The 27667-nt window shown below is 40.6% G+C and overlaps 1 protein-coding gene across 12 annotated transcripts in view; it reads right to left on the reverse strand.

Annotated features, from left to right (window-relative positions):
* RBMS3 (RNA binding motif single stranded interacting protein 3) overlaps positions 1 to 27667 on the reverse strand; it is a 724789-nt gene that overhangs the window by 173175 nt on the left and 523947 nt on the right. The window lies entirely within an intron of this gene.

Below are 27667 nucleotides of genomic sequence, written 5' to 3' on the forward strand. Positions count from 1 at the left end.
TGAGCATACTGTACTAACCCTCCCCCAACACAAACCCCTCAGCTATCGCTGCTACTTTGTTAGAATATAGTTCAGTTTTCTCCATCAACACCAAACAAAACACCTTCAAAGGCAGAAAACAATCCATGTTTTTCTCCCAAGCCACCCACCAAACTATGCCCAAGTAGACTTTGTTTCCATGGGTATTATTTTTCTGGACTCAAAGCACAAGACTTAGCATTTTGGTGGGTGTTTTTGCTAATGCTATTTGCATGCAGTAACTCCGCCTGCCAAAAACGTCCTCTTGCCCCATTCACCGAAGGACTGGATTTTGTGTCTGCAAAGTGACACCACAACAAACAGCCAGAGTCTTGAGCAAACCTGTGATGCCCCCTACATGTTTCCTACGCATCCTCCAGCAGATGCACGGTGCTGGTCCTGACAGTCAGAAGACATCACCTTTCCAAGATTCAGCAAAATTACATCTTTCTCCAGCTGCAGCAGGATAACCAGTGCTCAACCCTTCTCAGCTAGAAGCCAGCCACTTTGCATACCAAGCGATTGCAAACGGCACTTAAAAACAATCCTTCTCTTTGATCTGGTAACAGCATGTTCTGCCTCCTCCTCAGTCAGGAGGGTCACAACTGCGCCTCTAATATCTACAGATCTCACCAACCCCAGGGCAAAGAAGCCCAAGTCTTATCAAGACTAGTGTGCATCAGCCTGATTTCTCCAGCTGAAGGATTTGTTTCTAAGTAAATTTCCACTGGGCCACCTACCACGCTTCCTTTGGTATTTGAAAAACAGAAGAAAAAAACTCCAGTAACTGACCAAAAATTAAGTGTGAGTAAGAACTAAGGGAAGAGTGACTACTCTAGAGATTTCACAAGATTCATCAACATTAGCTTGGTGCCGGACAAAACTGAAAGAAACAGTCTTGGGACTATTATTTAGCTTGTTAAATTCTGTGTGCAAGCTCCTTCTCTTTATTCCAAACTACTCCCCAAAGCAATGAGTGGATTGTCTCCCTGAGAGGGGGAAATTGCTCCCTTTCCTCCTCTAAACATTTTTTAAAGGAATGGAGGAAAGTGCAGTGCCAAATTGGTGAAGATGATTATATTTTTCAGACGTGGGTTTGAAAGATTCAAAAAGAGATATTCACATTAAAGATTACAGAATTAATTACAGAAAAAAAGGGGGTGGGGTTCTGCATGGGTGTTCCCATCTACATCAAACAAGCTCAAAGAAAGCAACATTATGAGGGAAGATTAGAGTATGACAAAAACAAGGCATGTGGTTAAAGCAGAAGATGCTTTGATAGTGTAAAAACTGACGTGGTTTTGTTTCAGTTAATGAAAACTGTAGCTTCCAAAGCTTAGCTGAAGAGTACTACTCAAGGTCTACGGTTCTTGACAAAACATAATATGATTGCTCTTGAAATCCAGCTGTTTTGGCACATGATTCTGACTCCACATTTCCAGTTGGGAATACCCAACCCATGCCAAGTGAGGAGAGCAGGAAAACCTGCCTGCTGACAGACACAGGAGCACACACACATGCACACCCACACGCCTTGCACTGTGATCACATTTCTCAACTGCTTCCCAGCCACAGAGCGAGGCTGGGGAGCAGCCACCGCTGGTGCGTGCCATCGCAGCGCAGGCAGAGGAGGTGTCTGCCTCTGTGCCAAACACTGCAAGCGACACAGCAGTGGCAAATCTCAACTTTTTCCCTGAAAACTGACCCAGTAAGAAAAAGGCTCTACCAGTTTCAGCTGGCCAGTTGTTTATGCTTTGGAACTGAGTGATCACTTGCATGGAGACAATAAAAAGAAGGAAGGGAGCCCTCTAAGCTTTTCAGCACATAACTTTTTTAGAAGATTTTGCCATCTGATCAGGAAAACAGTCTCCAGGAGAAAAAGAAATGTTTTTAACAGCTTTTAATCCTTTAAGTGATTTGGATTTCCTTTCTGAAACCATCTTACTCCTTTTATCAGATCATTTCGTTACAACAAATTAGGGTGTCCAAGCTGACAGCTTTAAGATATAAATAAGAGGGGATGTGACAAGAGGTTTTCATGGAAGGGATCACTCTTGAATTCGTTCCCCTTGCTGAGTCCAATAGAGCTCAACACCTTCCACCTTCAAGATGTGCTGCAAAAGCTGTCTTTTGCAGACAACTCAGGGCTTTCCTCGTCCTGCAATTTGAAGTGAGTGAACTTCTGCCATCTTGCATTTTGTGAACACTTTAAACTGAGTGATAACTTTCTAACACAATCTTAAAAACAATCTGAATTTATTTAACCTAAGCTTGTGTTCTCTTGGAAAATAACGCAACTGCGCTTATGTGCAAGCAGTACAACTAAGCATCTCCCCTTCTGTGTGATGGAGTACACATCCACAGCTATGGTAATCTTATTTATGCTGGAGAATAGGTTAGTAATTTAACACAATACATACCCTTCTGAAGAGAAGATTTGGCTTGCAGAGATTTTCTCAGGATCCTTTTAAGAATAAAAATTAAAACTTTCTATTTCGCACTCCAAAACATTGCATTAAAAATTCTATCACTGCAGTTGAGTAACACTGGGCATTTGGAGCTGAAGGCACATGGTTGCACCTAAAGCTACTTGCTAATGACTGAACTGCACACAAAGGCAGAGGTATGTGCTCAAATGTCTGCATGCCCACACGACTGATGTTTGGATAGGTACTATGCACCTGGCTTCATATATCCCAGTCTGGCTCTTCAAGGAAAGGGAAAAAGAGATTCCCATTATTTTAAACACAGTGCCTTCAAGCAGAAAATATTTTCTATTTTTCAAACTTTTAAGAACAGTTTGAACTATTCACTTTATTCATTAATTATGCTTTGGTCATTAATGTGGACTGTGCTTTCCAAAAAGAAAAAAAATAAAACCCTCCTGAATATTTTACAGGCATTGTCCAGACTGCTTATTGTGGAAAGAAAAGCATTTACTAAAGTTTAAGGCTCATAACAGAAACAGGAATATATCTGTACAGTATTTGGGGTACTGGCTAAACTGAATACTAGTGCAGGAGAGCAAGTCCCCATGGCAACGCAGGAGATGACAGCCCTTTCACCTCCCCTCGTTGCACCGGGACACAGTGGCAGAAAGGAGTAGGTACCACATCACACACAGTTTCCCTCCAGCATATGTGAGAGACATTCCAGAGCTGTTTTAGCTGAAGCTATTGTCATAAGGGAACTCAGTTATCCTAATCCAAAACTGCTTTGCATTAGCACCTGCACCTGGTGCTAAAGTCCACGTGGACAGGCAAAAAGGACCATGTGGATTGCAGACCCCAGCCTGAGGATTGTGTCTGATTTTGAAATCTTTCTCTGCGCACTGCTGGTGCTTAATTTTTCAGAGATGTAAATGAGATGAATGAGTTGTTCTAATCTGTTGGACTAAATTTAACTTTGCTATCTAAAGTCAGCCCAAGAATTTTTAGCTAAGAGTTTGGGTTATGTTTGCTTTCACTCAAGTCCCAGCTTGATCCTAGAAGCTGCTTGCAGCACTTGAAAGTGATACCGTCTCTTCAGACCTCATCCTCAGACAGATCTCAATACTATCACCTGCAGTCCCCTGTGGTTTTGAGCATCTGGGCTTTCCTTGCCAGATGATGTTAAAGGGATAAGTGCAAAGCTCAGGGTGTGGCAGATGAACAGCTCATTTTCATGAGAAAACCCTGATGTGCAGATATGGCCTGAAAGGTATATGCAACACCAGAAGCCGTATTTCTAAAATAGACAGTGAGCAGAAAACAAAAGAGCAAAAGGACCCAGAAAACAAAACAAAACAAAACTGTAAATATATATATATATATATATGGATTTTGTTTCACTTGTTTCAAGTATATAAATCAATAATGCCTTAATCAGCTGAACATTTTGCTAATCTAACTTACACTAGCTATTTGAAAACCTCTGCCACCAACAGGACCAAAATTAAGCTGAACGCCTTTCCTAATTTTTTTCTCTAAATACCATACGCATAAGTAAATCTGGAAACCAAGGACTTGCTACATTTTTGATACAAAGTAGCTAAGCTTTGGTCCAACATCATTGAAGCAGTTTGTCAATTACCCAAGTTTGAAATGACAAAAAAAAAAACCAAACCAAACAAGGAGTAAATATTAACTTGGCCAAGCAAGTTCAACACCAAATTATGCTGAATGGGATGGGTTATGTACAAGCTAAAGCACAACGCTTGTTCGTAAATCCCAGGATGAATGGCTATAGAAACAATAAAAGAGTGCACATTACTAATCTCATAAGCTCCTAAACAATATGTTAAAGTAAGGCATATTCTTAACCAACATCGGGAAAGCATGTACCAAATGCTGTTTTGAATTACTTTTGTAAATACAGCCCTCTGTTTTGGTGTTTGGGTTTTGGCTCTTTTATGCTTGTACCCACTGTATTATAAAGAAACATTATCTTTTTTTTTCCCCATTTTTTAACACTGTAAAACTTATAGTAATACTTGGGCTACTGGATTCCCATGTTCACATGGAATTCGCAAGTTAGAGTTTAAGCATAGTTCAAACCCCCTGAGAATCAGTACAAGGCTGCTTTCTTTCTGAAGATACATAAATAGTTAATAGAGAAGTTAACAGTAAATGATGCTTAAAATGCGGATCTTAATTCATGAACTTTATGAGAACAATAAAATAAAGTGATGGGCTTTTCTAATGGCTTCCACAGTTCACCCATCATCTCTTAACGGGCAGGACCTCAGGCTTTATAGTAAGCATAAAAGGCAGCATTTGCCATCCTGGGTGAGGCTGCTGGTCCACCTAACCTGGAGGTTGCATCCCTCTAGCATGAGTTTTGTCACCGCAATGCAAGAGCAACAGCAACTTTTACTAATATAACAGTGGAGTTTACTCATACGGGAAACTGAAAATTCCCCTTTATACGGGAAACTGAAAATACAAGAGTCATCACTGCTTTATGCAATATATACAAAATAGCCTAAATTAACTTATATTTCAGACCTAATGTTTCTTCAGGAGTGCTCTTTGTTTGCCATTAAAATGGAAGGCCGTACATACATCACAACACTGGGTCCTGCCTGGCCCCCATCTCCCCTGGCATGGCAGTGGCAACGATTCAGGAAATCCACCGTCCCCCTCTTTGGAGACCCCAGGACAACATTACGGTTTCTGCCGCATGGAGGATTAGCAAAATGTTTTCAGCGAAGCACGAATTTTAAGTTGACATCATCCTTCCAGAACATGTCAAATACAGCCACTAAAACTGCAACCTACATATGGTCTAGATTAAAACTAACAAACAAACAAAACCAGCCCTTAAATTATGAGGCCTTCCAGAAGCATGGAGCCAAAAGTACAATAATTGCTTTATACTGTGCTGCAGGGACTGACAGCAGAGCCGGCCGCAAGCGCAGCGCTGCAGTGTATCCAGCACCACTCTGACAAGAGATGGCTTGCTGTTTTCCTGCGAGCAGGATGGCCTAACACCCGCTCCCAGGGCAACAGGTCTGCCAGGCTGCCCTCCTCCACACTGCGTCCCCGCTGGCAGACACCCTGGAGAACGTTTGCACCAAGGAAGGAGGGAAAAACAGAACACTAACCACAGAAAACTCCTCCATGTAACTCTGCGCAACAGGCTTTGGACCTCAGCCCCGAGGAGCAAAGAGCTCCAGGATGGTTTGGTATTAATGACAAAAATGAAGAAATTAAATTTGTGCAGCTTCCTACATTTAGTAAAGGAAATTATGCATTTCCCACAAACCCTAATGCCAGCTCCACAGGGATTATATTACTATTTATTGTTTTGTTTGCTCAAATAAAACACCTGTCGAGGTCAGCTATTCGAAGAATTTTTAATATACCAGCCTTACACTACAGAGAGTAAGAAATGTTTATAGAGGCACTCCTGGTAAGATTGTTGGCTTTTTTTCCCCCCAGGTAGGTGCATAATGATTTAATAACAGAAACAGCATGCCCACAAACCTCTGAACCTCAGATTTAAATAAAAACTAATATATCTGAAATCTGGGTATCAGTCTCCACAGCTCCTTCAGCTTTCCCTGTTATGAAAGGAGGCGTAACCCTAGGATACGGCATCCTTCTTTTATAAAGTCCCGTCTTAAAGCGTCAGGAGTCAAGGAATTAAAAACAAAAGCGGCATAAATCGCCGTCAATCATTAGAGTCTTTGATCTGCTCTTTGCTTCAGAAGGCATTATGCCTCCTAAATGGAGGGATCAATCACCATACGCCAGACCTGCTGCTAGGCCCTCCTGCGCCGCGCCGCCTGCGCGGAGGGCAGCTCATCGTGGCGCATTCCAGCTCGCCTTTCAGACAAACCGACGGGCAAAAACATGCCAGAAGGAAAACAAAACAACACGACACAAACCCCTCTGTGCAGCTACATGACATGACTACTTCCCCTTTTGGCATTTTTTTTAGGCTTTTCTATTAAATGGCAGCTCGCTTCGGTCTGTCTTTCCCAATACGTCCTCACTGGGTGTTCCACCATCACCATTTCTCACTTGTGAACAGGATTACTGTTTTATTTTTAAAAGGAAAAAATATTTATGTTTTCATTCATTCATAACCATACAAAATGTTATGTTGCCCTGCCTTAACTTGCTTGCTGCTTTTTTACAGTAACTAAACAGGTTGCGAAAGTAAAGGGGGAGAAATTTATCTGCCTCTTAACTGCAAAACCTCCCAAAATGCGGCATATCTGCCTCGCTAAAAAGAACAGATAGTTAAAAGAAAAGAAAAAAAAGAAATTAAAAGAGATTAAAAGAGATTAACTTTCTCACTGAAAGGTGTGACAGTTATTTTGGTATAACAGATATGTATGCTGACTTAGAAAGCCACAGTTCAACCCAGACAGGCCCTGCTGTGATATGGGGACAGAGCCTACAAGAAGGCTCCAGAGAAGAGCAACCACAAAGCTCTGTACCTGTGCAGGAGGACTTGCAACGTGCTCCAAGTAAATACGTCAGGATTAGGCCCTTAATTATAATATTGGCTACTGACAGAGTTGCACGGATTTGGTGAAAAAAAAATGGATTGTAATGATAGCAAATGGGATCAACTGCTGGCCAAGAGAAAGTATGGACAGAATACCTGTTTAATAGGGGTGTACTTGGCCTGCGACAAGAGTTAAATGGGTTTTCATCCAAATTCAAACAGGTTTGTCACTTTAAGGCTGCTGTTCCTCACGTGTCTCCCACGTCTAAATTCTGTTGCCCTTTCTCAGTTTGAGGAGTACTCTTTTCCATAAACATTCCCTTTAATTTCAGGTTATGGCAATCATGGGCACAATCTGGTCTTTATAAACAGGGAGTTGAAGAAAAAACAAATGTCAGACAGAGATAAAAGTAGCATTGTACTTTTAATTATCAAAGTTTTTTATTTCATTTAAAAGAACAGATTCACCGGTCTTTTCCAGCTGTCTTGCATCATCACAGCAATGCAAAGTACTGTAGATCCAGTTCAGTCAAATGGTTACAGTGAATTAGCAGCTGCTTTACATCACTGGAGCAGCAGAAAGCAGCAAGCATTTGAACCTAACCCACACTGTTTCAAGGCACTTTTCTTTACCGTAAAAGAAAAAAGTTTTTCTTCTCCATCAATGACTGCTGCTTAACTGAGACAGCACAGCCATCTATAGTTAAAAGGAATAAAAGATAGCAGAAAAAAAAAATATCTGCAAACAATTCTGAGGTAGAATTTGCTCACTTCACTCTCCTTCAGCTATCATCAGTATCACTGATGGAAGAAAACTGTTTAAACTAATATGCCTCATTGTCAAACCTGATTTTAGACAGTTCCCAATACAATGCTTAAACACATGTTAGAAGGGCTCGGAGCACAGAGAAATCAATACACAGAGATAAATACAGATAAGCACTTTGAGCAGATATGAAATAGGAAGAAAAATACCACTCTCAGAACCCTCTTGCTTAGCTAATGCAACATAAGTGGAAGTGTGGTATCTTCCACAAGGTGACTGCAGCGCTTCTTTCACTTGCTTTCAGTCTCATGTCTGTTCGAGGCTCCCTCTGTTCATGCATTGCACTGCAGCACGATTAACTGAGCAATTAACTATGCCCTATGCTGTTCCTTTTCCACCTAATTATTGCTTCATTTCTCAACTGGATGGAGCATTTTCTCCTGTTCAGCTAAGCTCTTATGAAACACAGCTACTAATTTCCTTGATTTTTTTTCTAGTGGAAGACAACCTGCAGATCAGTGAGAGTATTTGCTTCTACCTCAACGCCAGAGAGAACTGAGAAATAGCTTCATGGGAATGGCCTCCCTCATCAATGTGTGCTCCACTCCACATGTGCACGCATGCATCCACGCTTATTCACTTTCAGTTGTCTTCTTTTACCCTGACATGTTTGGAAGATGACTGGAAAAACAACAGTAGACTTCATTCCCATCTCCTATCAGTGAACAGTGGCTGGTTTATCCCAGCTCCTAGGGAAATGAGGCACATATGCTGTTTGTCTGTGTTCATCATTTCTGAAAATAATGGCAGTTTACTGCCAAACCTAACAGAAAGCTAAGGTTTTCAAAGATAAACTACAGTTCTACATGTCTTTTGCTGTAAAGGGAGATGAGAGACCAAGCAAGTTCCCCTAGCTGTAAGAAAAAAAACGCAGTACGTGTTCACATTTTGTTAGACGGCAGAGTATCCACATAAGAGAGATGCCTTATAAATGCCTTCATCGTGAAGAAGTTTCACTCAGATCTTGTGAGCTTCTGAAACACCCCCATCAATCAACTTTCCAACACAAAACTGCAGGAAACTAAGCTTTGTTAGTTCTGGTGCTCAGGGAATGATGTGTTAACAATACCGTTGCAGCTAACCGTGCAGCATCCTTTCTTGGCTCCACTCTCTGATATGCCTGCACCATGGGTGGCTGGGTTACAGGAACGTTCAAGTTGCTCGAGTTACCTCTGTATTTGCATCCCCATTGATCTGCACCGATGCTGCAAAATGCTGAACTTCATTTACACACAGGGCTTCTGCGTGTGAAATTGTTCATCCTTGCATCCCTCTCTCCCATCGACTGCAGCGTGTCTTAGGTGAGGCTGGGCTCGGTGCTCTAGCCTGGCTGATGCATCACTCCTGACGGATGTCTCAGAAGCACTGTACCGGCTTCCTCATCCAGAAAGCGAATATGGAAACTTGAACGCAGACAATACTTTCTCCAAATGACAATTACTTGAGTGCCTTCTTGCAAGCCATTTCAACTCAATTACTCCAGTGAGCAGTAACATTTAATTTTACAGCCTGAGAGCACAGTGATTCTGTAATTTAAATGTTCCTGGCAATTTTAATCATGCTACGGTTTTCATGCAATTTTCTGTTCCTGCCATCCAGTGGCAGAAACCACAGAATTGATGCCACTTGATACAGTTGCGCACGCTCATAATCGTGCTGTCACAACAACCTGGCAGCCTAACTCCCGTGCTACCAGGTCCTGGGCACATCCATAGCTCAGTACTGCTGTCCAGCCGGATGAAAATGACACCAGACGATGGGGAAGAAGGCAGAGCCCTCACTAACACACCTGCTGCTACTTCAGGAAGCCAAAAGCAGTAACAACAGCAATTCACCCTCCAAATGTCCCATTTTCTGGATTCCTTAAAACACAGGAACACCAGCACTTTACATCCCAGAGATTTCAAGTGCAGTCCATCATGCCAGACCACCAGCCTCATTTTCTATTGCTGGCATTACTCACTCTGAATTTGCTGTAGGGACAAGCACTCTCTCTTCCCCTCCCTGCACCGCAAGGAGGGACTCAGCATGGTGGGGCAATGTGGTGATTCACCAGGTGAGAACACCGCTGTGCAGCTCTCACAGTCACATCTGCCCTGTATTTCTGAAGGATGGCCAGAGCTTACGTCTCTAAGAAAGTAGGACCCTGTCTTTGGAGACAAGTGGAGCTGCTGTCACTCACAGACCAGAAATGTGTGCACTCACAGTGAATGTTCATACCTTACTACTAGGAAAAAATAGTAATTAAAAAACCAGACAAACCAACACATCCCTATTTTAGGGTTGAACCCAGGGAAAATGCATAGCTTTTAGAATGGTCTTTCCCTTTTCTACAATTGGAAAAAAAAAAAAAAAAAGCCAGTTTAATTTAAAACTTCATTTTGAATATCAGCCACAAACATTTCTCGTGACTTTGTGGTATCCAGTTTGGACTGCTTGGGCTTCTGATTTACCAGTACTGACACCCTCATTTTCTACTTCCATGCCTGAGCAAGGTAGGTATGAGTGACTGACGTGGACAGTGCCCGTAGGCACCAGTCAGAAAATGAAGAGTTCATTTTCCTCCTTTCCCTGCCAAAATGAACAGGGATGTGATGCCTACCATGGCAAAACAGGGAGCAGTGAATGCAACGCGTTTGGCACCACTGTCATTTTGCAGAGGCACTCTTTCATTCTTGTAGCTGCAGCTCCCCTTGCCACCTCGCCAGCACGCAGCAAGGCGAGCTGGAAGTGAAGCAAAGGACGGCTGCTTGGCCGCTGAGCGTGCAAAAGTGCAGGGGTGGCTCAGCACCAGGCACGATCCTCCTCCTCCTTATGTCTAGGCTAGGCAGGGAGTAACACTTCCCAGTCTTCCTTGCCTTGTCTCCTCCCTTCGCCCAATTCTTTTCTCCCAGAAGACAAGCATTTATCAGAAGGAAGGTCACTTCAAAGATGCAGAGTTTCTCTCTGGCCGTGAGTATCCTCAGCTGAAGTTAGCACACACAGATAAAGCTGGGTGTGAGGCAGAGCCCTGCAGACCAGCTCATATCCAAATCCCCAGCGCTATAATTAGAGTAATTGCTATGTCCAATGAAAGAGCTGGAATTTCACAGGAATTCAAGCAAAGCCAGAATGCATCTTTCCTTCATGAAGGCTACATAACAAACTCTAATGGCATGGGATTTTTCTTCTGTCATTTCTATTTGTTACTAATTTTGAGCAAAACACCTCACATGTTTTCTGCAAGTATGATCAAGTATGTTACACGGTAGAAAATGTGCTATCTGCAACTGAAAACAATTATAAACCATGTATAAAAATGCACTACAGCAAGTCACTTCTCTAAAGGAAAAAAAAGAGTCTTCTCCAAATGAATACATTCCCATGAAGCAGTAGTTTTACCTAAAGAAAATTTTAGGTACTGGAGCGAGTATTTAGTCTTGAAAAACAACTATCATTTGAGTTGTTGATGCAAAAAATACTACTACTAATTAAACCCAAAGAAAATTACAAGCAAAAAAAGAGAACTGGTGCATGACATCAATGGCATCAACACTACTTTTTCTACCCACGTCTTAATAACTTATCCTTCTGTGTGGACTCCAACAATTTTTATGCAGGAATTTTTTTTGAGAGAAATCTACACCCATAACTATTGCATGTACTTGGTAAACTCAGTTTAGGAACATCATTCTCTATATGTTCTTTACAGACAGTCGACATGTCCACATGTAAACCCTAACACAATAAATGCTGGATTTATTGTTTTGCACAAATCATCTGGGTGACACATTCATGGCTCAATGCTTTGGATTTACTGTGCATTGCGACACAGCGTAGCATGCATGAGCAGTGACTCCAACCACACTGCACAACATCTGCACACTGTGGACATAGCTACAGCCCACAGAGTTGCCCCAGGGATCCCTAAGACAGTTGGCAGTGAAAGTGGAGTTGAGTTGAGTTTAACAAAGGTCACATATACTGCCCAAATAAAAAGCCTTGAAAATCTCCCCAGACAATGCCGTTTGGAAAAGAAAGACATTAATGGGAAAAAGTGGGTTATGCTCCTTTTATGAAGTTCCCCTCCGTACCTCAGCTAGCAAAGGTTGACCATTGCGCAAGCAGGAGGACTGCTTGGGTGGTTACCTGTTTCCCAGGGAGGCACAGGAGCTGTCTGCAATGCGCCAAGTCCAGAAAAGTAAACTCAAAACATCTGGAGCCTTTCTTTCCTTTCTTCCCAAAGAAAAAATGAGTTAAATGCTTAAGAGCCCTGGGAGAGTTGCTGTTCAACTACACATAAAATATCCACTCCCTTCAGTGTGTGAATCGGCTGCTTGATAGGGCTATGTGGAAACCGGGGGGCTGGGGGAGCTGTTGACTAAAAAGGATGAAAGTACATTTTTCCCTGAGGCTACAGTTTCAGTCCAGCTCCAGAGAGTCAGCGCTGCTGCTGCCAGACACCATTTCAGTTATTCCTGCGAAATGATGGATGGCCTCAACCTCTTCCCTAATGAAGATTTCATCAGGAAGGTCGCCATTGAAATTAGCTTCTTTGGACAGGCTAAAGAAGGAAAAAAAGAAAAACCCACCCCCCACCTCCCCATGCACCAAAGTGGGGGCAATCTTGTGAGGCTGGGGTTTAAGACAAGATGTAGGGGAGAGTCCGAACTCTGATGTCACAAGCTGTACCTGCTTTGTGGGGAGAGTACAGCCATGGCTGCTGAGCTCTCCCTCTCCCTCTTTGCACCACCATCGTATACAGACAAACCCAGGGCCCCAAAACCTCACACCACCTCTATACACTTCTGAAAAATGAGGTGCTAAACGGCAGCAAGAACTTCTTTGAGAGGTTCCTCTGTTGCACTTACTAGTGTCTCCTTTGAGGGAAGGGAAGGGAAGGGGAGGGGAGGGAAAGGGAAAGGGAAAGGGAAAGGGAAAGGGAAAGGGAAAGGGAAAGGGAAAGGGAAAGGGGCATCTCCTACAGGCTAACATAATTCATTTTTTCCTGCTCCCAGCAAGAAGGGCAATCTTTAAAGTGTAGTACTCAATGAACACTAACAAAACTCCGTGGCAGAGGAACTAAACCACACGCATGGAACAGTGGCACTTAAGCTTCCTAATACAACGCTGTGAATTCAGGAGGCCAGCAAGTTATAGTGACAAGGAATTTCTATTAAATTTTATAGCATCGTAGTGATCATCAGGAAATGCTTCATCGGATACTCTTGCAGCAGTTGCTGCTGAGTTCTCCACCAAAACCTCTCCCAGGTCCCTCCTCTTTTCTCCAGCATGTTTAAAACAAACTTGGCCATGCTTTAAATTTTATTTGAGAGAAAGATTTAGGGACAGAGGAAGGCTATACTCTTGTGTACAAACTTACACATTATATCAACCTGTAAACTCATTATAAAACAGAAAAATAAAATAAATGCCCTTTTGGGGGTATTTTTTATGACAATGGCTATGCTAATTGGAAGTGCAAATAAAGACAGACTAGTAAAATTAGGATTGAGAGGGTTTACCTATACAAGAAAACAGCAATTACTCATGTCTGGTAGCATGAATGATGTATTTAAGAAATTACATCATTGTATTTGCTGCAATGTGTAACGTTTTTGTCCTCTAAATTGACCCAGTGCTCCATTTTGACTTAGGAAAAAAAAAAAGATCCCTCTTGCTCAGTGCTTTTGGCCATCAATTATGTTTTACATGTAGAATACACAAAATATTTACATAAAACTCTGAATATTTTAGAATAGATCTGTCTCATTTGATTCACAATCCTGCAGCCATTGTTCACTAAACTTATACTTCCCTTTTTTGACATAGACAGATACCCTGGTTCTCAGATGGAAGTTGACATTCAAGTGAATCAATTTCATTACAAGTTAAACTATTCTGGTTGATTGCTTTCAATAAACAGAGAATGCACTGTTTTCTTCTCTGTCTCCTAAAGATCACTAAGGTCTAACACTTGCTTTAGACATTGTTTACTCTTACCCATGATCTTCCAATAAAAGCACATACCACTCCATCTCCCCACTCCAATTCTGGTTACGTCACTTAGAGCATGGAAAGTATGACAGGCGCACATCAGAAATAATGTGATATGGATATATGAATTATATTTGTATGGCTGTTAAACTAATGTTTAATTTACCACCAAATTGGCCACCACAGCTGAGGTCTCTCTATGACAGTTTGACCCAGCCCCCAGCTCTGATGTGTGTTCATCTAGCAACTCCCTCTCTCCAAAAATCTTTTCAAGACTGTAGACATTCTTGAGCATTATCACAACAGTGTTCCCGACTATAATATATTATTACCAGTGCTTACAGCTGCCTCCTCCAAATCTTCCGACGGGACAGCAGACAAAAACCCCAGAAATGCTCAGAAAGGAAGCAAGGGCCCTGCTGTTGCCCAAGAAAATATAGCGAAGTACAAAATTGGAGTGGTAATTTGCATGGTAGTAGCCAAATTTCTAGTGTGTCTGTGTCTGGTTGGGTTCCAAAAGAATGAATGAGGGTTCAGAACATTTCTAATATTATCTGAAATGGGCAGTGCAGCCTTACTTCATATAAAAAGGATATAGCATAATGAAACACAATATTATTTTAGCTGATGAAAACAGAAAAGAGCAATTCTTACCTTAAACAGTCTCTTGCATTATCCAGATATAACAAGGACAGACCAAAGAAACTCAGCAGAATAAATACAACCAGCCATCTAAGAATTAATGTTTATTCTTGTAGCCATATTCTTTTTATCTCAAGCACTCTGGTCAACTTTATCCATCTTTTGGGGAGGAATAGGAGACTAACTGTTCAGCAGTGTTATACTACTTTTTCAGGCATCGGCTACAATGTTAAAAAAAGCTAAGTACTATTTAGTCATCTCTATAACAATGATTTTTAGGAGGATTTTCCCCTCTAAGATTAAAGACAGAATAATGCAAGTAGACATGGTACATTTTTCTAAAGAAAAGAGCACTGTCTCCCTTAAAGTAGAATAAAGCCCTAATCCTTCCACAAAGCCAGCAGCTGAGTGAGAGTGGCACCAGGCTGCCCCCATCGTCTTCTGAGAAGACACAGAAATTTCTTGATTTCAGAGCTCTAAACAACACCGTTGCTTTTAATGTACTTCCAAAAAAATGCACCTGCCTTAAATTTGCCCATTCCTAAGCGGGCACAAACTGATCACCCCACCAACAGCAGGCTAGCTGAACAACTCATTTGTAACACCCCTCCAGATGCAAATATGAAGCTGAAAAATGAGCAACATCATAGCTGAGAAAGATGTGTTTTTAAGAGTGCTGAGACCTGTAGAGGCCAATGCACTGTCTTTACCCACCTTCCACTGTTGTTAGCAGGGGGGAAACGCTACAAAGAATATTGATACTCACTGTTTCCATGGCTCAAAGCCTAATGAAACATTATCGCTTCACTTCAATTCCTGTAACTATTGATTATGAAGAAGCGCTGTTTCAAACAACAGCAATATTGATAATGCTAGATGTCATAACAGTGGCGCATGTGTGACGACTTCAGGGCACTGTATCTGAAAATGCCTGATGCACTGTAGCCGCTACCATTAGCGATCATAATTTCAACTTCAATATGAAAACTTTAGGGAAAACAAACACGTCCTTAAGATAATTACACTCAAATGCAAAACATGATTTTACTTGATGCACATTTTGAAACAGACTGCTGGGCTGCAGACTGTATTTGCTAGTTATTAGCAACCCTCCTTTGCACATCAGTGATATACCTTCCCGTTACTCCATCACCTGCCATGGGTAAGTCAAATCCTATGCCCAGTCAGATGTTTCAGTGTTAATGCAGAACAGTTAGGTCAGGATCTAAGGCCATCTGCTGCACCAATACCTATGAGCACCATGGATGCCCACTACTTTTAGAAAGACCTCATATGAAGACAGGTAGCTGCTCACAAACATAAACATTTTCCCACATAGCCTTTGTGGAAGGCCCCTTCTCAGTGTTCTCCTCACATTCAGAGCATATGTCAGGATGTGGACTTTAGCATCATAAATAGGGGGTGGCTCTTTTAGGAATGCGTTAGTATATCCAACAATCATATTATCTGTTTTGTTATTACTCACTGGTTTCCTTTGTGGATAAGCTTTCCTTGTTAAAAAGTGTCCACCAAAAAGAAAGAAGAGAACAAGAACAATTTTAAAAGTTCTAAAGTTTTAGAGAAAATTGTTTTTTCCGCAGCAATAATATTAGGATGTAAAAGTCTAAAGTCATTCAAGGATAAAACCAAACCTTAGATCATTGAGATGTTCGGTGTTTCTCTTCTCATTTTATGGAAATAAAATTCCCCTCCTAGCTGCCAAAAGGCATATTATTATACTGTTTAGGGAAATATCCTACTACACTTCCATAGTGTTTATACCTCTTCCTTAAGCATCTGCTAACAGCCACTCTGAAGAGCCAGACTCAGCGCAACTGCTCTTACTTTGTAGCAGACAACCGTCCAGTCCAAAATTGTAACTTCCATCCTTTTAAAAGTGAAAATGAGATCACAGGTGAGAGAGCACCCTCTACTTTTCAGATCACCAAAGGGATGCATGCTTTATTCTGTTCAAAAGTTTCAAATACGAAAAATCCCTGGAAAGATGAACTAGAGGAATATGCAGGTCAAAATGTCCCAAATTAATCTTGTATGCAAGCTGGTATACCCAATATTTTTAGTTTTGTACATTTATTTTCCCTTATGTGTAAATAGAACTTCAGAAGTAGCTGTCATATTCTGCAGTCAGATGTATAGAGAGACATGTATAGACATAATATTCCCTTCACTGGTAGCTGGTATTATACTCTAAAGTATACTTGTATAAATTACACTTGTTTAAATAATTCTTGTTGCTGTTCTTTTCCTGTTTATATTAATCCAAATTTTTAACAAAGTGCTGTTTTATTCATACTTATCGAATCCCTTTAACAAATAAGAAACTGGAAATGGCTCTCTTTACTAGCCCCATAATATTATAAATGCAATGCGACTAAACTCTAATAAAAGAAAAGGAACAAATTGTAAAAGATGACGCACTGGCATTGCTTTGTAGCTCACTTGGGCGTTGTGAGGCGCAGGTCCAACCTTGGCAAGCACCACTTAGTTTCGGCACGTTGTACAGCTATCTCATGTTGGGACTTAGGGAGAAATTGAAGCTTCCATTCAGTCCAATAGGCCATGTTAGAAATTCATCCTGCCTGGTCTTCATTAAACTTGTAAAACATGACTGCTAGAGTGCAGTGCATAACACCCTCTAATAACACAGTTTAAACACCAGTCAACACAATAGAAGAGGTAGAGAAACGTGACGAAAGTATTAAAGCTAAGTCAGCTCTGAAATGTCTGGAGTTGTTTAAACGTCTATCCAAATCTCATTGGACTTGGAATCAAGATGAGAAGTCTTGTGTGAACATACAAATGTTTTTCTCCAATACCTGTTTGCAGTCAGCCTTCAAATACCAAGAAAAAGGACCAAGAATATCAAGGAGAAAAAAATTCATTGTTTGAATAAAAGAACCACGTTTTTTCCTTTTCACCTCTCACTGGCTGAAGTGACTCTGTCACCCCACAGAATACTTAATTCCAATGAAATGCTTCACTTCAAAGAGCTCCTCCATTATCTTAAAAAGGGAATATGAAGCAAGTATTCTCCAAGGGAGAGTAAACAGTAATCTAACTTGCTGCCAAGAGTGTGGGTTGAGGGAGAATGCATTTAGTAAACACCAAAATGAGCCCCAAATAAAATGAAAACAAAATTTTTTTTAAAAAAGCATAAATTACAAATCCAGTGATAAGGCAAATTGGTTTTGAAAGAAAAGACACTTTTCTCCTTACTGTTTTCACCATTAGGACAATTTTCTCTTGAAAACACTGTATCTATTATTTGTCTCTGAGCATTTTGAAAGTGCATGTGTCGGCTATTTATCAAACTAGATTACGGCATTATGTACAGAAAGTTAGTTGATACTAAGGGGGCTTAGTTTCAGAGAGCTATGTCTAGTCAAACTTCCAAGTTTTGTGGGGAAGACCGTTCTTGTCTTCAATATTTTTAATCCTGGGAGAGTTTTCCCCTTTGAGGCTGAGATCTAGTAAAATTTCAGCATTGTTAACTTCACGGGATTTATTTGATTTCAAACTTCAGTATTAATAAAAATTCAGTGGAGATATCTGAAAACGGTCTTATTGAACTTAGCTCAAGCTATATTGATGGATAGGAAGGTAATGCCCAACACATAAACAAATGTACAGGGCATTTGTAAGGATCTGAAAGACTCACATCCAAAAGAAGACTGTTTCAGTAAGTCTTTTTCTGTCTTTCTTGCTTTAGTACTATAGGCAATAAAATTATTTCTTCATAAAGTAAGTGTTCAAGTGAATCAGTACTTGTAAACAAGCTCTACTGAGGATTCATGCTGCCAATTTAAGATAAACTATTTTGTATATTCAACTCCATTTCTCTGGTAAAATTTCCCTAATGAAATGTAGTAAAACTCACAAACCATCAGATCAACACACACCAGCAAAATTAAACCCCTGAGAATATTCACTGCTTTATTTTTATTAGTACTGCTTTAAATATTCAAAATGTATGGGTCATAAAATTATGCTTAGGCTAACATTTTCTCATCAAGTTCATTTGTGCATGTTTTTAAATAGATTTAAAAATGAAATAATTTCAATTGCAACCTTAATGCAGAGACAATCAGAAAAAGTAGTGATGGGGGCAAATCTTAATAACCCCTTCCTCAAATTGTTAATTTTAGGGTATTTTAGGGCTAAAGAATGTCCCGGGCAGCAAAAGGAATGTATTTAAATGCCTGAAGCAGTTTATATAATGCTTCAAATTTCTAGAGCAGCCCCCACATTCCCTTTCTTATAAACACAAGATAAAATTACTTGGAATTTCCTTATATTATTACTGAATATAGGACAAACAATAACACTGTCAAGAGTCAGACGAGGTGACCTGTGATTATTTTTCATGGAAAGATCACAGGACAATACAAAATCTGACCAGCCGGTTAGAAAAATGGGTTTCTACGTAGTTTACACACATTCCCCTCGGCATACAATTTATCAAGTCATTACCCTGGTCACAAAATCCAAGAGGAAAAGTTCACGTCTTTACTTTCTTGTAAGAGATGCTGTGGCACGCCAACTGGCTCTCAGCATACCCAGAGAGAGCATAGAGCTATCGGCAACACTCAGACTCGGCCCCGCAGACTTATACTCTGTATCTCACAGAGGTATCGATCGGCATCACTGCAGCCCTATGCACAGAATAAGAGATGGAAAGCTACAATGTGATTTGAAGGGGAAGATTTTTTTTTCTCTCAAGCAAGCCGAGACAGCCTGCAATATGATGTGGATAGCTTCAGGAGATAAAGGATGTATTACCTGCAGTCACTGGGAGAAGGGTGTCCTTGCGTTCACCCCAAGAATCAAAAGATGCTAGACCCCTACCGAGTTGCATAGGACAGCCTCACAACTCTTCGCAAGCTTTTTGCCAGGTTTGAATGTAAAAGAAAGGCTGAGGAAGAGGTGGAGGGAGGCGGCAGGCTGTGCAGGGAGCCTGGCAGGCACTGGGGGAAGAGAAGCTGCTGCTAGCGGGATCTGCAGGGGACGTGACACCTCATATTTATCCACAAGAGCTTGAAAACATCAGGGAGGATATTCACCGCAAGCTACACAGCTCCACAAAGTGGGCTCTGAATTGAGCTGCAGTCTGCCCAACCTTCAGGTTAGCATGAGATAAGCAGGTACTCAAGCCTTGTGGTGAGATAGGAACATCATGAGAAGGCATCAATGTATTGTCGCAGGACTGTGCGCGCCATTGGGAGAGGCTGCAGAAGCTGCAAGAAAAGCCTCTATGCACGACCACCTCAAGAATATGAAAAAGCCTTTCCTTCTTTCATTCCTCCCTCCCTGTTCTCCCTCTCTCTCCCTCTTGCTCTTTCTTTCATCACTGTGTCCTCTAGGAACAGACAATAATGTTCACTTTCTTTTGTCCTCTGCTTGCAGGCAGGAGCAGGAGTTTCCGCAAAGTCCTGATGCCAGTGGCTCCTGGGTATAGACAGGGCAACTGCACAGTACTGTGGGGGGCTCCCTGGGTGAAGAAGGCAGTTGTGAATACCTGACTGTCTCCTGACTTAGTAAAAAATGTTGCCACAGTGCAAACTAGCTGGAAACTCCCTAGAGCAGAGGACTGCCTGGCTGGAGCCTTTCTCAGTGTTGAGACAGACATGTATCACCCACAGACAACACCAGTCGACAGCCCAATTGGCAGCATGGCCAAGGAATCCTGGGAAGGAACAACAGGTCAGGGGCTTGGATCCAGCAGTTATCACCAGGAGAAGTTTGGAGCAAACCCCAGACCACTCCTTTGATCTTGAGTCAGATCTAGGCGTGGAGTTTTATCATCCCACGTTACAAAGTTTTTCATCCAAGAAAGGTCTATCTTGGCTCTCTGTCACAACAGGTCCTAAATGTAATTTCACTGAATATTATTCTTGATGAGAATGTGAAAGTGTACATCTAACTACCCCTACAGGCCCTACAGAGAAGATTGTTTTTCTAAGGAAAAGGAATGAAATCCAATGCACATCACATAGTACACAGCTTTAAGACAGACAAATGTACTTGAAATGCACCACTTATATAGCCTCAATTTGGTTTCTTTTTTGGTTCAGACATCCCATGCCAGAAAATTATGATAAGATAAGAATCCAAACTGGCCATACAAAAACCACTTTATATGACTACACAGTGAGGTAAGACAAAATTTTTGGCTAAGAGTTTGAAAAAAACTTCTTGGGGAATCCAGTGAAGTCACAGAGCAGACAGCAAGAAGGAACAACACCAGGGAGGTGCAGAATATGGTAACCCTTCCACAGAAAGTTGTCAGTGTTCAAAAGTGACAGGACACAAACCCACAAGTGAACATGTACAGAGACTGCCCCAGAAACTCTGTGTGACATTATAGCTGGTTGAAAACCATTTTTAACAATAAGCCTTTCAAATGCAGGGGGAAATATAACAGCTAACAAATCACCTAAATGCTTTTCATAACAGATTCTGAATAGAATATTATTTAAATACTAAGACTTGTAATTGATGAAATTGCTATTATAAAATATCATGCTAGCAATAATATCTCCTGAAACCTCCTCCTTGCATTATACTGCTCTTTATTCTAATTTCAGGCAGCCTTTCTAACATGAAATGCCAACATGGTACACATCAATGGCCTTGAGGGTATAATTAATACTTGTTATTTACATTTATTTTTTAAAATAATTAACTAGGAGCATGTCTAATGAATGGTAATGGGGCTTAAATTGAGACACAATATGTCAACTACCTTGCCATTTAGAAGCGAACTCCCATGCAGCTTGGGTCTGATCAGAAGGACTGGGCTGAAGCGAGAGCCCCGTGGATAACACTGCTGAACATGTCTGCCTGTCTCTGCCAGTATAAAGTCAATGGCACAATATGTATTGGCTGTCTATCCGTAACTTTGAAGAACCTGATTTTCACATACATCCAATATCAATGCATTAAGGCACCGGTATGTTTTTTGTAGGCTTCAAAGATTAAATGGAGCCTTACCCATATGTCCAGCTACACCCGTTACGGTCCTTTGTTACTACACTCTCTCCACTTTCCACTACTCAAAGGTATGTCCTCAGTTGACACAGTTTATAGGACATGGCATAAGCAGCTACTCACGCCAGAATAAGCTTCTGACTCAGAAAGAAGATATGCATAAAGAAAATCCTCGCACAGTGATGTACTTTCAAAATGCATGACCTCATTCTTCCCCAGTCAGACTCTCAAAGGGAAACAGACCCAAACAAAACACTTTGTGGAGTGAAACATGAAACCGGTGTCTGCTAGTTCACTTTCAAGAGTGAAAGGCAAATTGCAAATGCGTAATCGATGTAACGTTTCTGTCCACTTAGTAAAGGAATAAATCCATTTTCCCAGCGTCCTGAAAGATTTTGCCATCACAGTACACTTGGGGTAAAAGCAAAGAATTGACTTACAAACACAGTCACTCAAATCCTATCACTGATTGGGGGTGCTGGTACTAATCATGTCCATGACTTAAAGAATATGCAATTTGCTATGTTACTTTAATAGACTCATACTACCAGTTCAACTCTTACAAGTTTAGACAAACTCCCTAGTTTTTCATGTATGGCTTCAAATGTATTTTCATAAATGATTAGCAGCTGTTTACCTGTAATACATATATGCCGTAGGATGCATAAAAAATCTCAATAGGAAGAAAAACAAAGGGTCCTTGTGTCAAGAGCAAAACACCTACCACATATCAAATAATCGTATGAAACACAGCACCCATCAGCAGAAGAGGACAGTTACATATGTCTAATTTTCTTCCTCCCCCTGCCTTTAACTTCTTCCCTTAGGTTTCTCCATTTTCAGGCTATTTTTTTTTTTCCTTTTAAACTCCTCCTTGTCCTCCTTCCTCCCCGGTAGGTTTTTTTTTTTGCCTATTGTTGTGGGCTGTACTGCTAATATTTGATGAACCTACTTAACTTAGGCAAGTCTTGCACACATCAATACTCATGAGTTGGTTGTAAAGGCTGCAATACCTAACAAAGCTAACTTGACATCAGCACAACTACTTTATATAACTCTGTGATGACAAATTAAAGAAATGCAAGATCAGGATTAAAGAAATACAGAGGTTTCTTTGTCTAGATCCACATTATGTTGTGTTCCATATACAGGGATAAATAGAAACTGCTGCAAGTAATGGGGCAGAAAACCATGAGTGAGTTCCTTAACACAGCTAAAGCAAAACTACAGCCTGTACAATTATCAGTTCCCACTATAGCAAGTCTACTCTTTTGGCCCGAGTGTCTACTCATCTTTCTATAAACATAAATGTACATGTATGTGTATCAGCTCAAAGTAAAAACAGAAGAGAAACCTATTTCAATCCTAAATACTCGAAGTTTCAAAACAGCCAAATATTTTGAACAGTTGTATAAGCAAGGGCTGTTGCTCTAACTAAAGAATGATTCCCACCTATGATACACCAAAAAGGAAGTGTATCCCAAACACATATATACAACCAGATGCATTTCTATACTGAAAGTAGGAAAACAGCAACCACACTGCATATGCTAAGAGAAACTAGAAGGTGGTAGTCTAGCCAGAAAATGTACTGTACCTGTAATATCTGTCAGTGTGAATAATTTCTTGGCTGCTGGCTAGAATATATTCTGCAGTTCATTTTGTTTTATCACATTATTCACACTTTTTTCTGGAACAAGCAGTTCTCTTCTTATAAGACTACAGTCTAGTGGAACAAATGAGCTCAAGCCTATGATTGATTCTCCAACATAGTTGAGATGCTATAGCTTTATTCACTTTTTTTTTAAAACAGCTTTATTCATTTACTACCTCCAGCATGACTCCAGAGTGTCAGCTGCTGAGAAACTGCATTGTGAAAGGTTCCCTCTGCGCTCAAGGAGGTAGCGGTGGGGATTTTTTAATAGTAAATTCCATGATAAGGAGGAGGAGAAGTGCCCGATACAGACAGACTGTCTCTGCTCACCAGTTCAAAAAGTGCACTCTCAGAAATATTTTCTAAAAGCTTATCAGCCTAAACATTCCTCTTCAGCTGTTTCCCTGAAGAAATGCTGTGTGAGTCTATTTGGATAGAGGCAGCAACTCCCTATTTTATTTCCTGCCGGGGAACTGGCAGGGCTGGGAAACCAGCAGCATCCTGACCAGGGCCCCTTAGGAAGCTAAAGCCATGCTATGGATGAGAAGATTTTGTACAACACTGTTCTGTTATAGTGTCACCAGAAAAAAACCCCACCTTTTTCTTCAAAGCTTGTATCTTTTTATTTACCTCTATAATAACCATGAAAAATAAAGGTATTTGGAGGGTACACAATTCACACAGAAGTCACCACATTCTCTTCTTGCATGACTCTCATACTAAGAGTAGAATGACCAGGACTATCACGGATTCTTGTTTTTCTGGACTTGCCTTTTTTTTTTCCTGTTGGAAATTTTGTCTAGGGAGAAAAAGGAAGAAAAAAAAAAAAAAGTCCATTTGTCCAAGATTTTCCTCAGTGTCTCAAACCCACAACACATGGACTGAATGGCTCATGTACAGACATTTCTGCTCAGGAAATCCCATGAGATAGTATGGGACTAATTTATTAATTCTCATTTTCAAAACCAGGCATTCAGAATAATCCTGGACAAATAACTGCATTCCTGAAACATCCCAGTAAAGCAGAGACTTCCAAAAGGCAACCAGGAATAATTAAAAAAAATGTATCATTTGCTAGTTTTACAACTCAAACAAGCAGTAAAAAGATTACAGGAAAATGTGCCTGCTTTTCAGTGACCAAAGTCACTTTTCTTTATGAACAAGGAAAGCAGGTAAACTGAGTTAGACTCCATCGACGGGAAACAATAGCAAAATACAGCCAATTCTACAATATAAATGTTAAGATCTGTGTGGGTGAAATGCAATAGCAAATAAAACTGTGTTTAGAATAAATTGTGAAAATAATGTTACACATGTGGAATGACAATATCCACTAATATTTCATACTGTATTGGTTTTGTCCTTATTTGTTCAAAAGAATTTATTTATTCTTTTAAATGCAAGAACTTTACATTGCATTGTAACCACAGTTTATAAAAATCTAAATCTCTAAAAGGGAGACAAGAAGTAAAAACATGCATTAATTTAACTCAAATTTCATGTAACAAAATGACCTTTTTAAGTTCCACTCAAAAAAAACCCAGAAAAGCAGCTGCATAATTTACACTGCCACAATCTTTAAAAGGCTCAGAAGGTTGGATAAGGAACAAAATTCAAATATTTGGAACTCAACCACTGGATTTTGGACTGCTTCCTTTTTTAAAGTCTTAACTTTGTTTATCAGTAACTCTTCTGTTGTGCAAATAAAATTATAACCACGTAACTGAGCAAGCAAGAGATGCCTTAAATTAAAAGCGCTCTGCGAAGAGAACAACTGTGTAAAAGCAACACACAAACCAAAAATTACTAGAAGCAAAGCACGCTACATAAGCTCATGAGCTCAAGAACCCCAAGAGGAAAGTTTTCATCCTCCAAAAGCTCTATCCCGCTACTTTTCCAACATGCAGGACATGAGAAATGGAGGGAGTAGGACTTCCCAGGGACTGCAAGGGCAGGGACACAGAGGAAGCCACAGCTGGTTCTTGCTTCTGCTCACAGAAAGGTTCCTTCCTTTTAGAAAATGTCTCATTGTGTCAGACACTAATCCTCTTGTGGGGACAGACTGAGCCTCTCTGCTATAAAATTGATACTCATTAGGTGCTACAGGAATGGAAAAAAAAGAATAGTAAACATCACCTTTGTCTCTCTGAAGGACATAGGGGTGATAATCACTGACTTCACACAATTTTCTTTTAAACTTGACTTGTAAACGAATGCCAATCCTTGCCCCTGCAGTAAAGGAATTGCCTTGCAGCACCACACCCCTCCCCCAGTGTTACAGGCTTATCTGCCATTTTGTGCCATTACAGTTGGCATGGTTCACCTCAGGTTTGTAATAAACATGAAGATTTTTTCTTTCTTCCCATTTTTTAAACCACTAATGTTATTTTCGGCTTAGAAGAGAACCTATAACTCTTCTGGGCTAGCTAGAAGCCATTCACAATTTGGCAATTTGTGGTTCACATGTTTTCTTCATTTTGCCTCTTTTGTCATCCTTGTCAGCAGTTTCAGAAGAAAGGGAGTTTACAGCTACTGAACGACCCAGTACCCTTTCACCCCTAATTGAGGGCCACCCTGACTGCCGCTGCAGGCTCAGCAAAGCAGCGCGCTGCTGCAGTAGCATCTTCGCTCTCTGCCTGTAGAAGAGGCTGAGCATTTGGCACTCTGCTGAACATTTAATTCAACTACAACTAATCGGAAAGAAATGTGTGCTTGAACTCAGCCTCCTCCTCACAAGCAGGGACTTCTCATCTGTCCTCCTACCCCTTCCGCGCTGTAATTTAGAGCACAATTCTGGGTCTGTTATACGCTACTTGGAAGTTATCATTGCTCCAGCTATTCATGGCTCATGAAGTATTGTTCTGTCAATTGCATTGCACGGCTCTTTGTGTGGAAATGATGGATGAAATGGGATACATATTACTTAATGATTAGACTTCTGCAAAACACGTTCAAACAGATATGCCAGGCTTGATGATACCTTATTATCATCAATGAAACAGAGACAGCATAATGGTGCCATGTATGTATTTCTCGGCAGTAAACGCAAGTGAAATGTTTCTGTTTCAAACCCCGACAGCTCCTTAGTCTCAGTTATTTCAGTTCAGCTGAAGATGACATGCTAAAATGAGGGCATTTATTACTAAGTGGCATTAAGAAGGGGGATATTTAACCTACCATTGAAATGCTTACAGCAATGCGTGGAGAAATCATCTAATGTGTGCTGGCAGTAATTTATGACATTGGAAAAAACGCTATCATCTTTTTTTCCACTGTCTGTGGTCTGGCTTTGCAAACTGCAAGCCCTGAGGAGCAAGTTTGATATAATACAGCTAATGAGAATAAGTGAGCACACCGCAATATTCTTAAAGGGTTACACTGCTGAGTCTTTGACTCTTTATACTTTTTAATTTCCTTGTACAAACAGTGCAGTGAAAACGGCAAAATCCATTTGGCTGGTCTGTGCTACAAATTAAATCCTTGATTAAATTTTGGCAATTACTTCTCCGGGTCTTTTTCATTTAAACATTTTTAATTCATTTGAATAAGCTTCTTAATCATGATTCTGGCAATCCATTATATAGCAAGACAAACTCTAATAAATACTATAATGCATCAGCAGACAAACAGAAAGATGGATGGATGCTGAAAAGGAAGGGTTCTGTCTTCTTTTTTTTATTTTGTAAGTGTTGCCTATATCCATCTTCTATGAAAGCTGTATTCCAGTCTTCTGTGATGTTGAAATTTATCTCCTTATGTGTTGACATTTTCCTTTGTGATGTCAAAAGCTAATAAAGACTCCAGGTAGGGTTTCAAACCCTCTTAATAAGAGGGTGGAAGAAAGATTAAATCATCCTTAATGCACAAATCAATACTATAGTCAACCAAAGTGTACAAATTCATGGGGAAATGTGAAGGGCTGTCACTCTTCCAGCAGGAAAGATGCTAGATGGACATTTTCAGCAAAGGTGCTTGAATTTAGCTACTCAGCCTTTACTGGGCAGCGTTGTATTACCTATTGGAAAAGAATCCCACAATGTGAGCTATTCTCTGGAGGTTTTGGGTTTTTTTTTTCCACCTGTGAAGACAGACATGAGATAGCAGGTGGCAAAGTACCTCCTTAGTCAGAGAAGAAGGACCAGAGCCCTCTGAGCATGGAGAGCAGCACCATACCATTTTCTCTGCAAAAAATGATGTGGGGAAAAGCAGTGGCAACTCGATGAGTAGAAAGAGGCAGGAGATAATAGAAATTAAAATAAAACCTTCAGGACAAACAAAACTGAATGGAACAAATTAAATGTTAACCATTTATTAATTATTGTGCTATCAGTTTACTGCTGGTATAATGTGTAGAACATAGTGGCAAACACAGAGGCTAAAAACTTCACACAATGTTTATCAGTGGCTCTAGAAAAGAAAGAGTTAAAGTCTTACTGCAAGGCCAGCTCTCTGTTGGCCATGAAATATGCTAATATATAACCTGCAGCATCCCTACTCCTGTAACCTCTGGAAATGCTTAATCTCACCAAAAGAGAAAAGACAACCTCTGTGATCCTGAGAGGATAAACAAAGGCATAGCAGATGCCCTGGGTTTTTTTTCCCTT

The sequence above is a fragment of the Phalacrocorax carbo genome, chromosome 2, assembly GCF_963921805.1.
Source record: "Phalacrocorax carbo chromosome 2, bPhaCar2.1, whole genome shotgun sequence".
In the NCBI taxonomy this organism is placed as follows: Eukaryota; Metazoa; Chordata; class Aves; order Suliformes; family Phalacrocoracidae; genus Phalacrocorax; species Phalacrocorax carbo.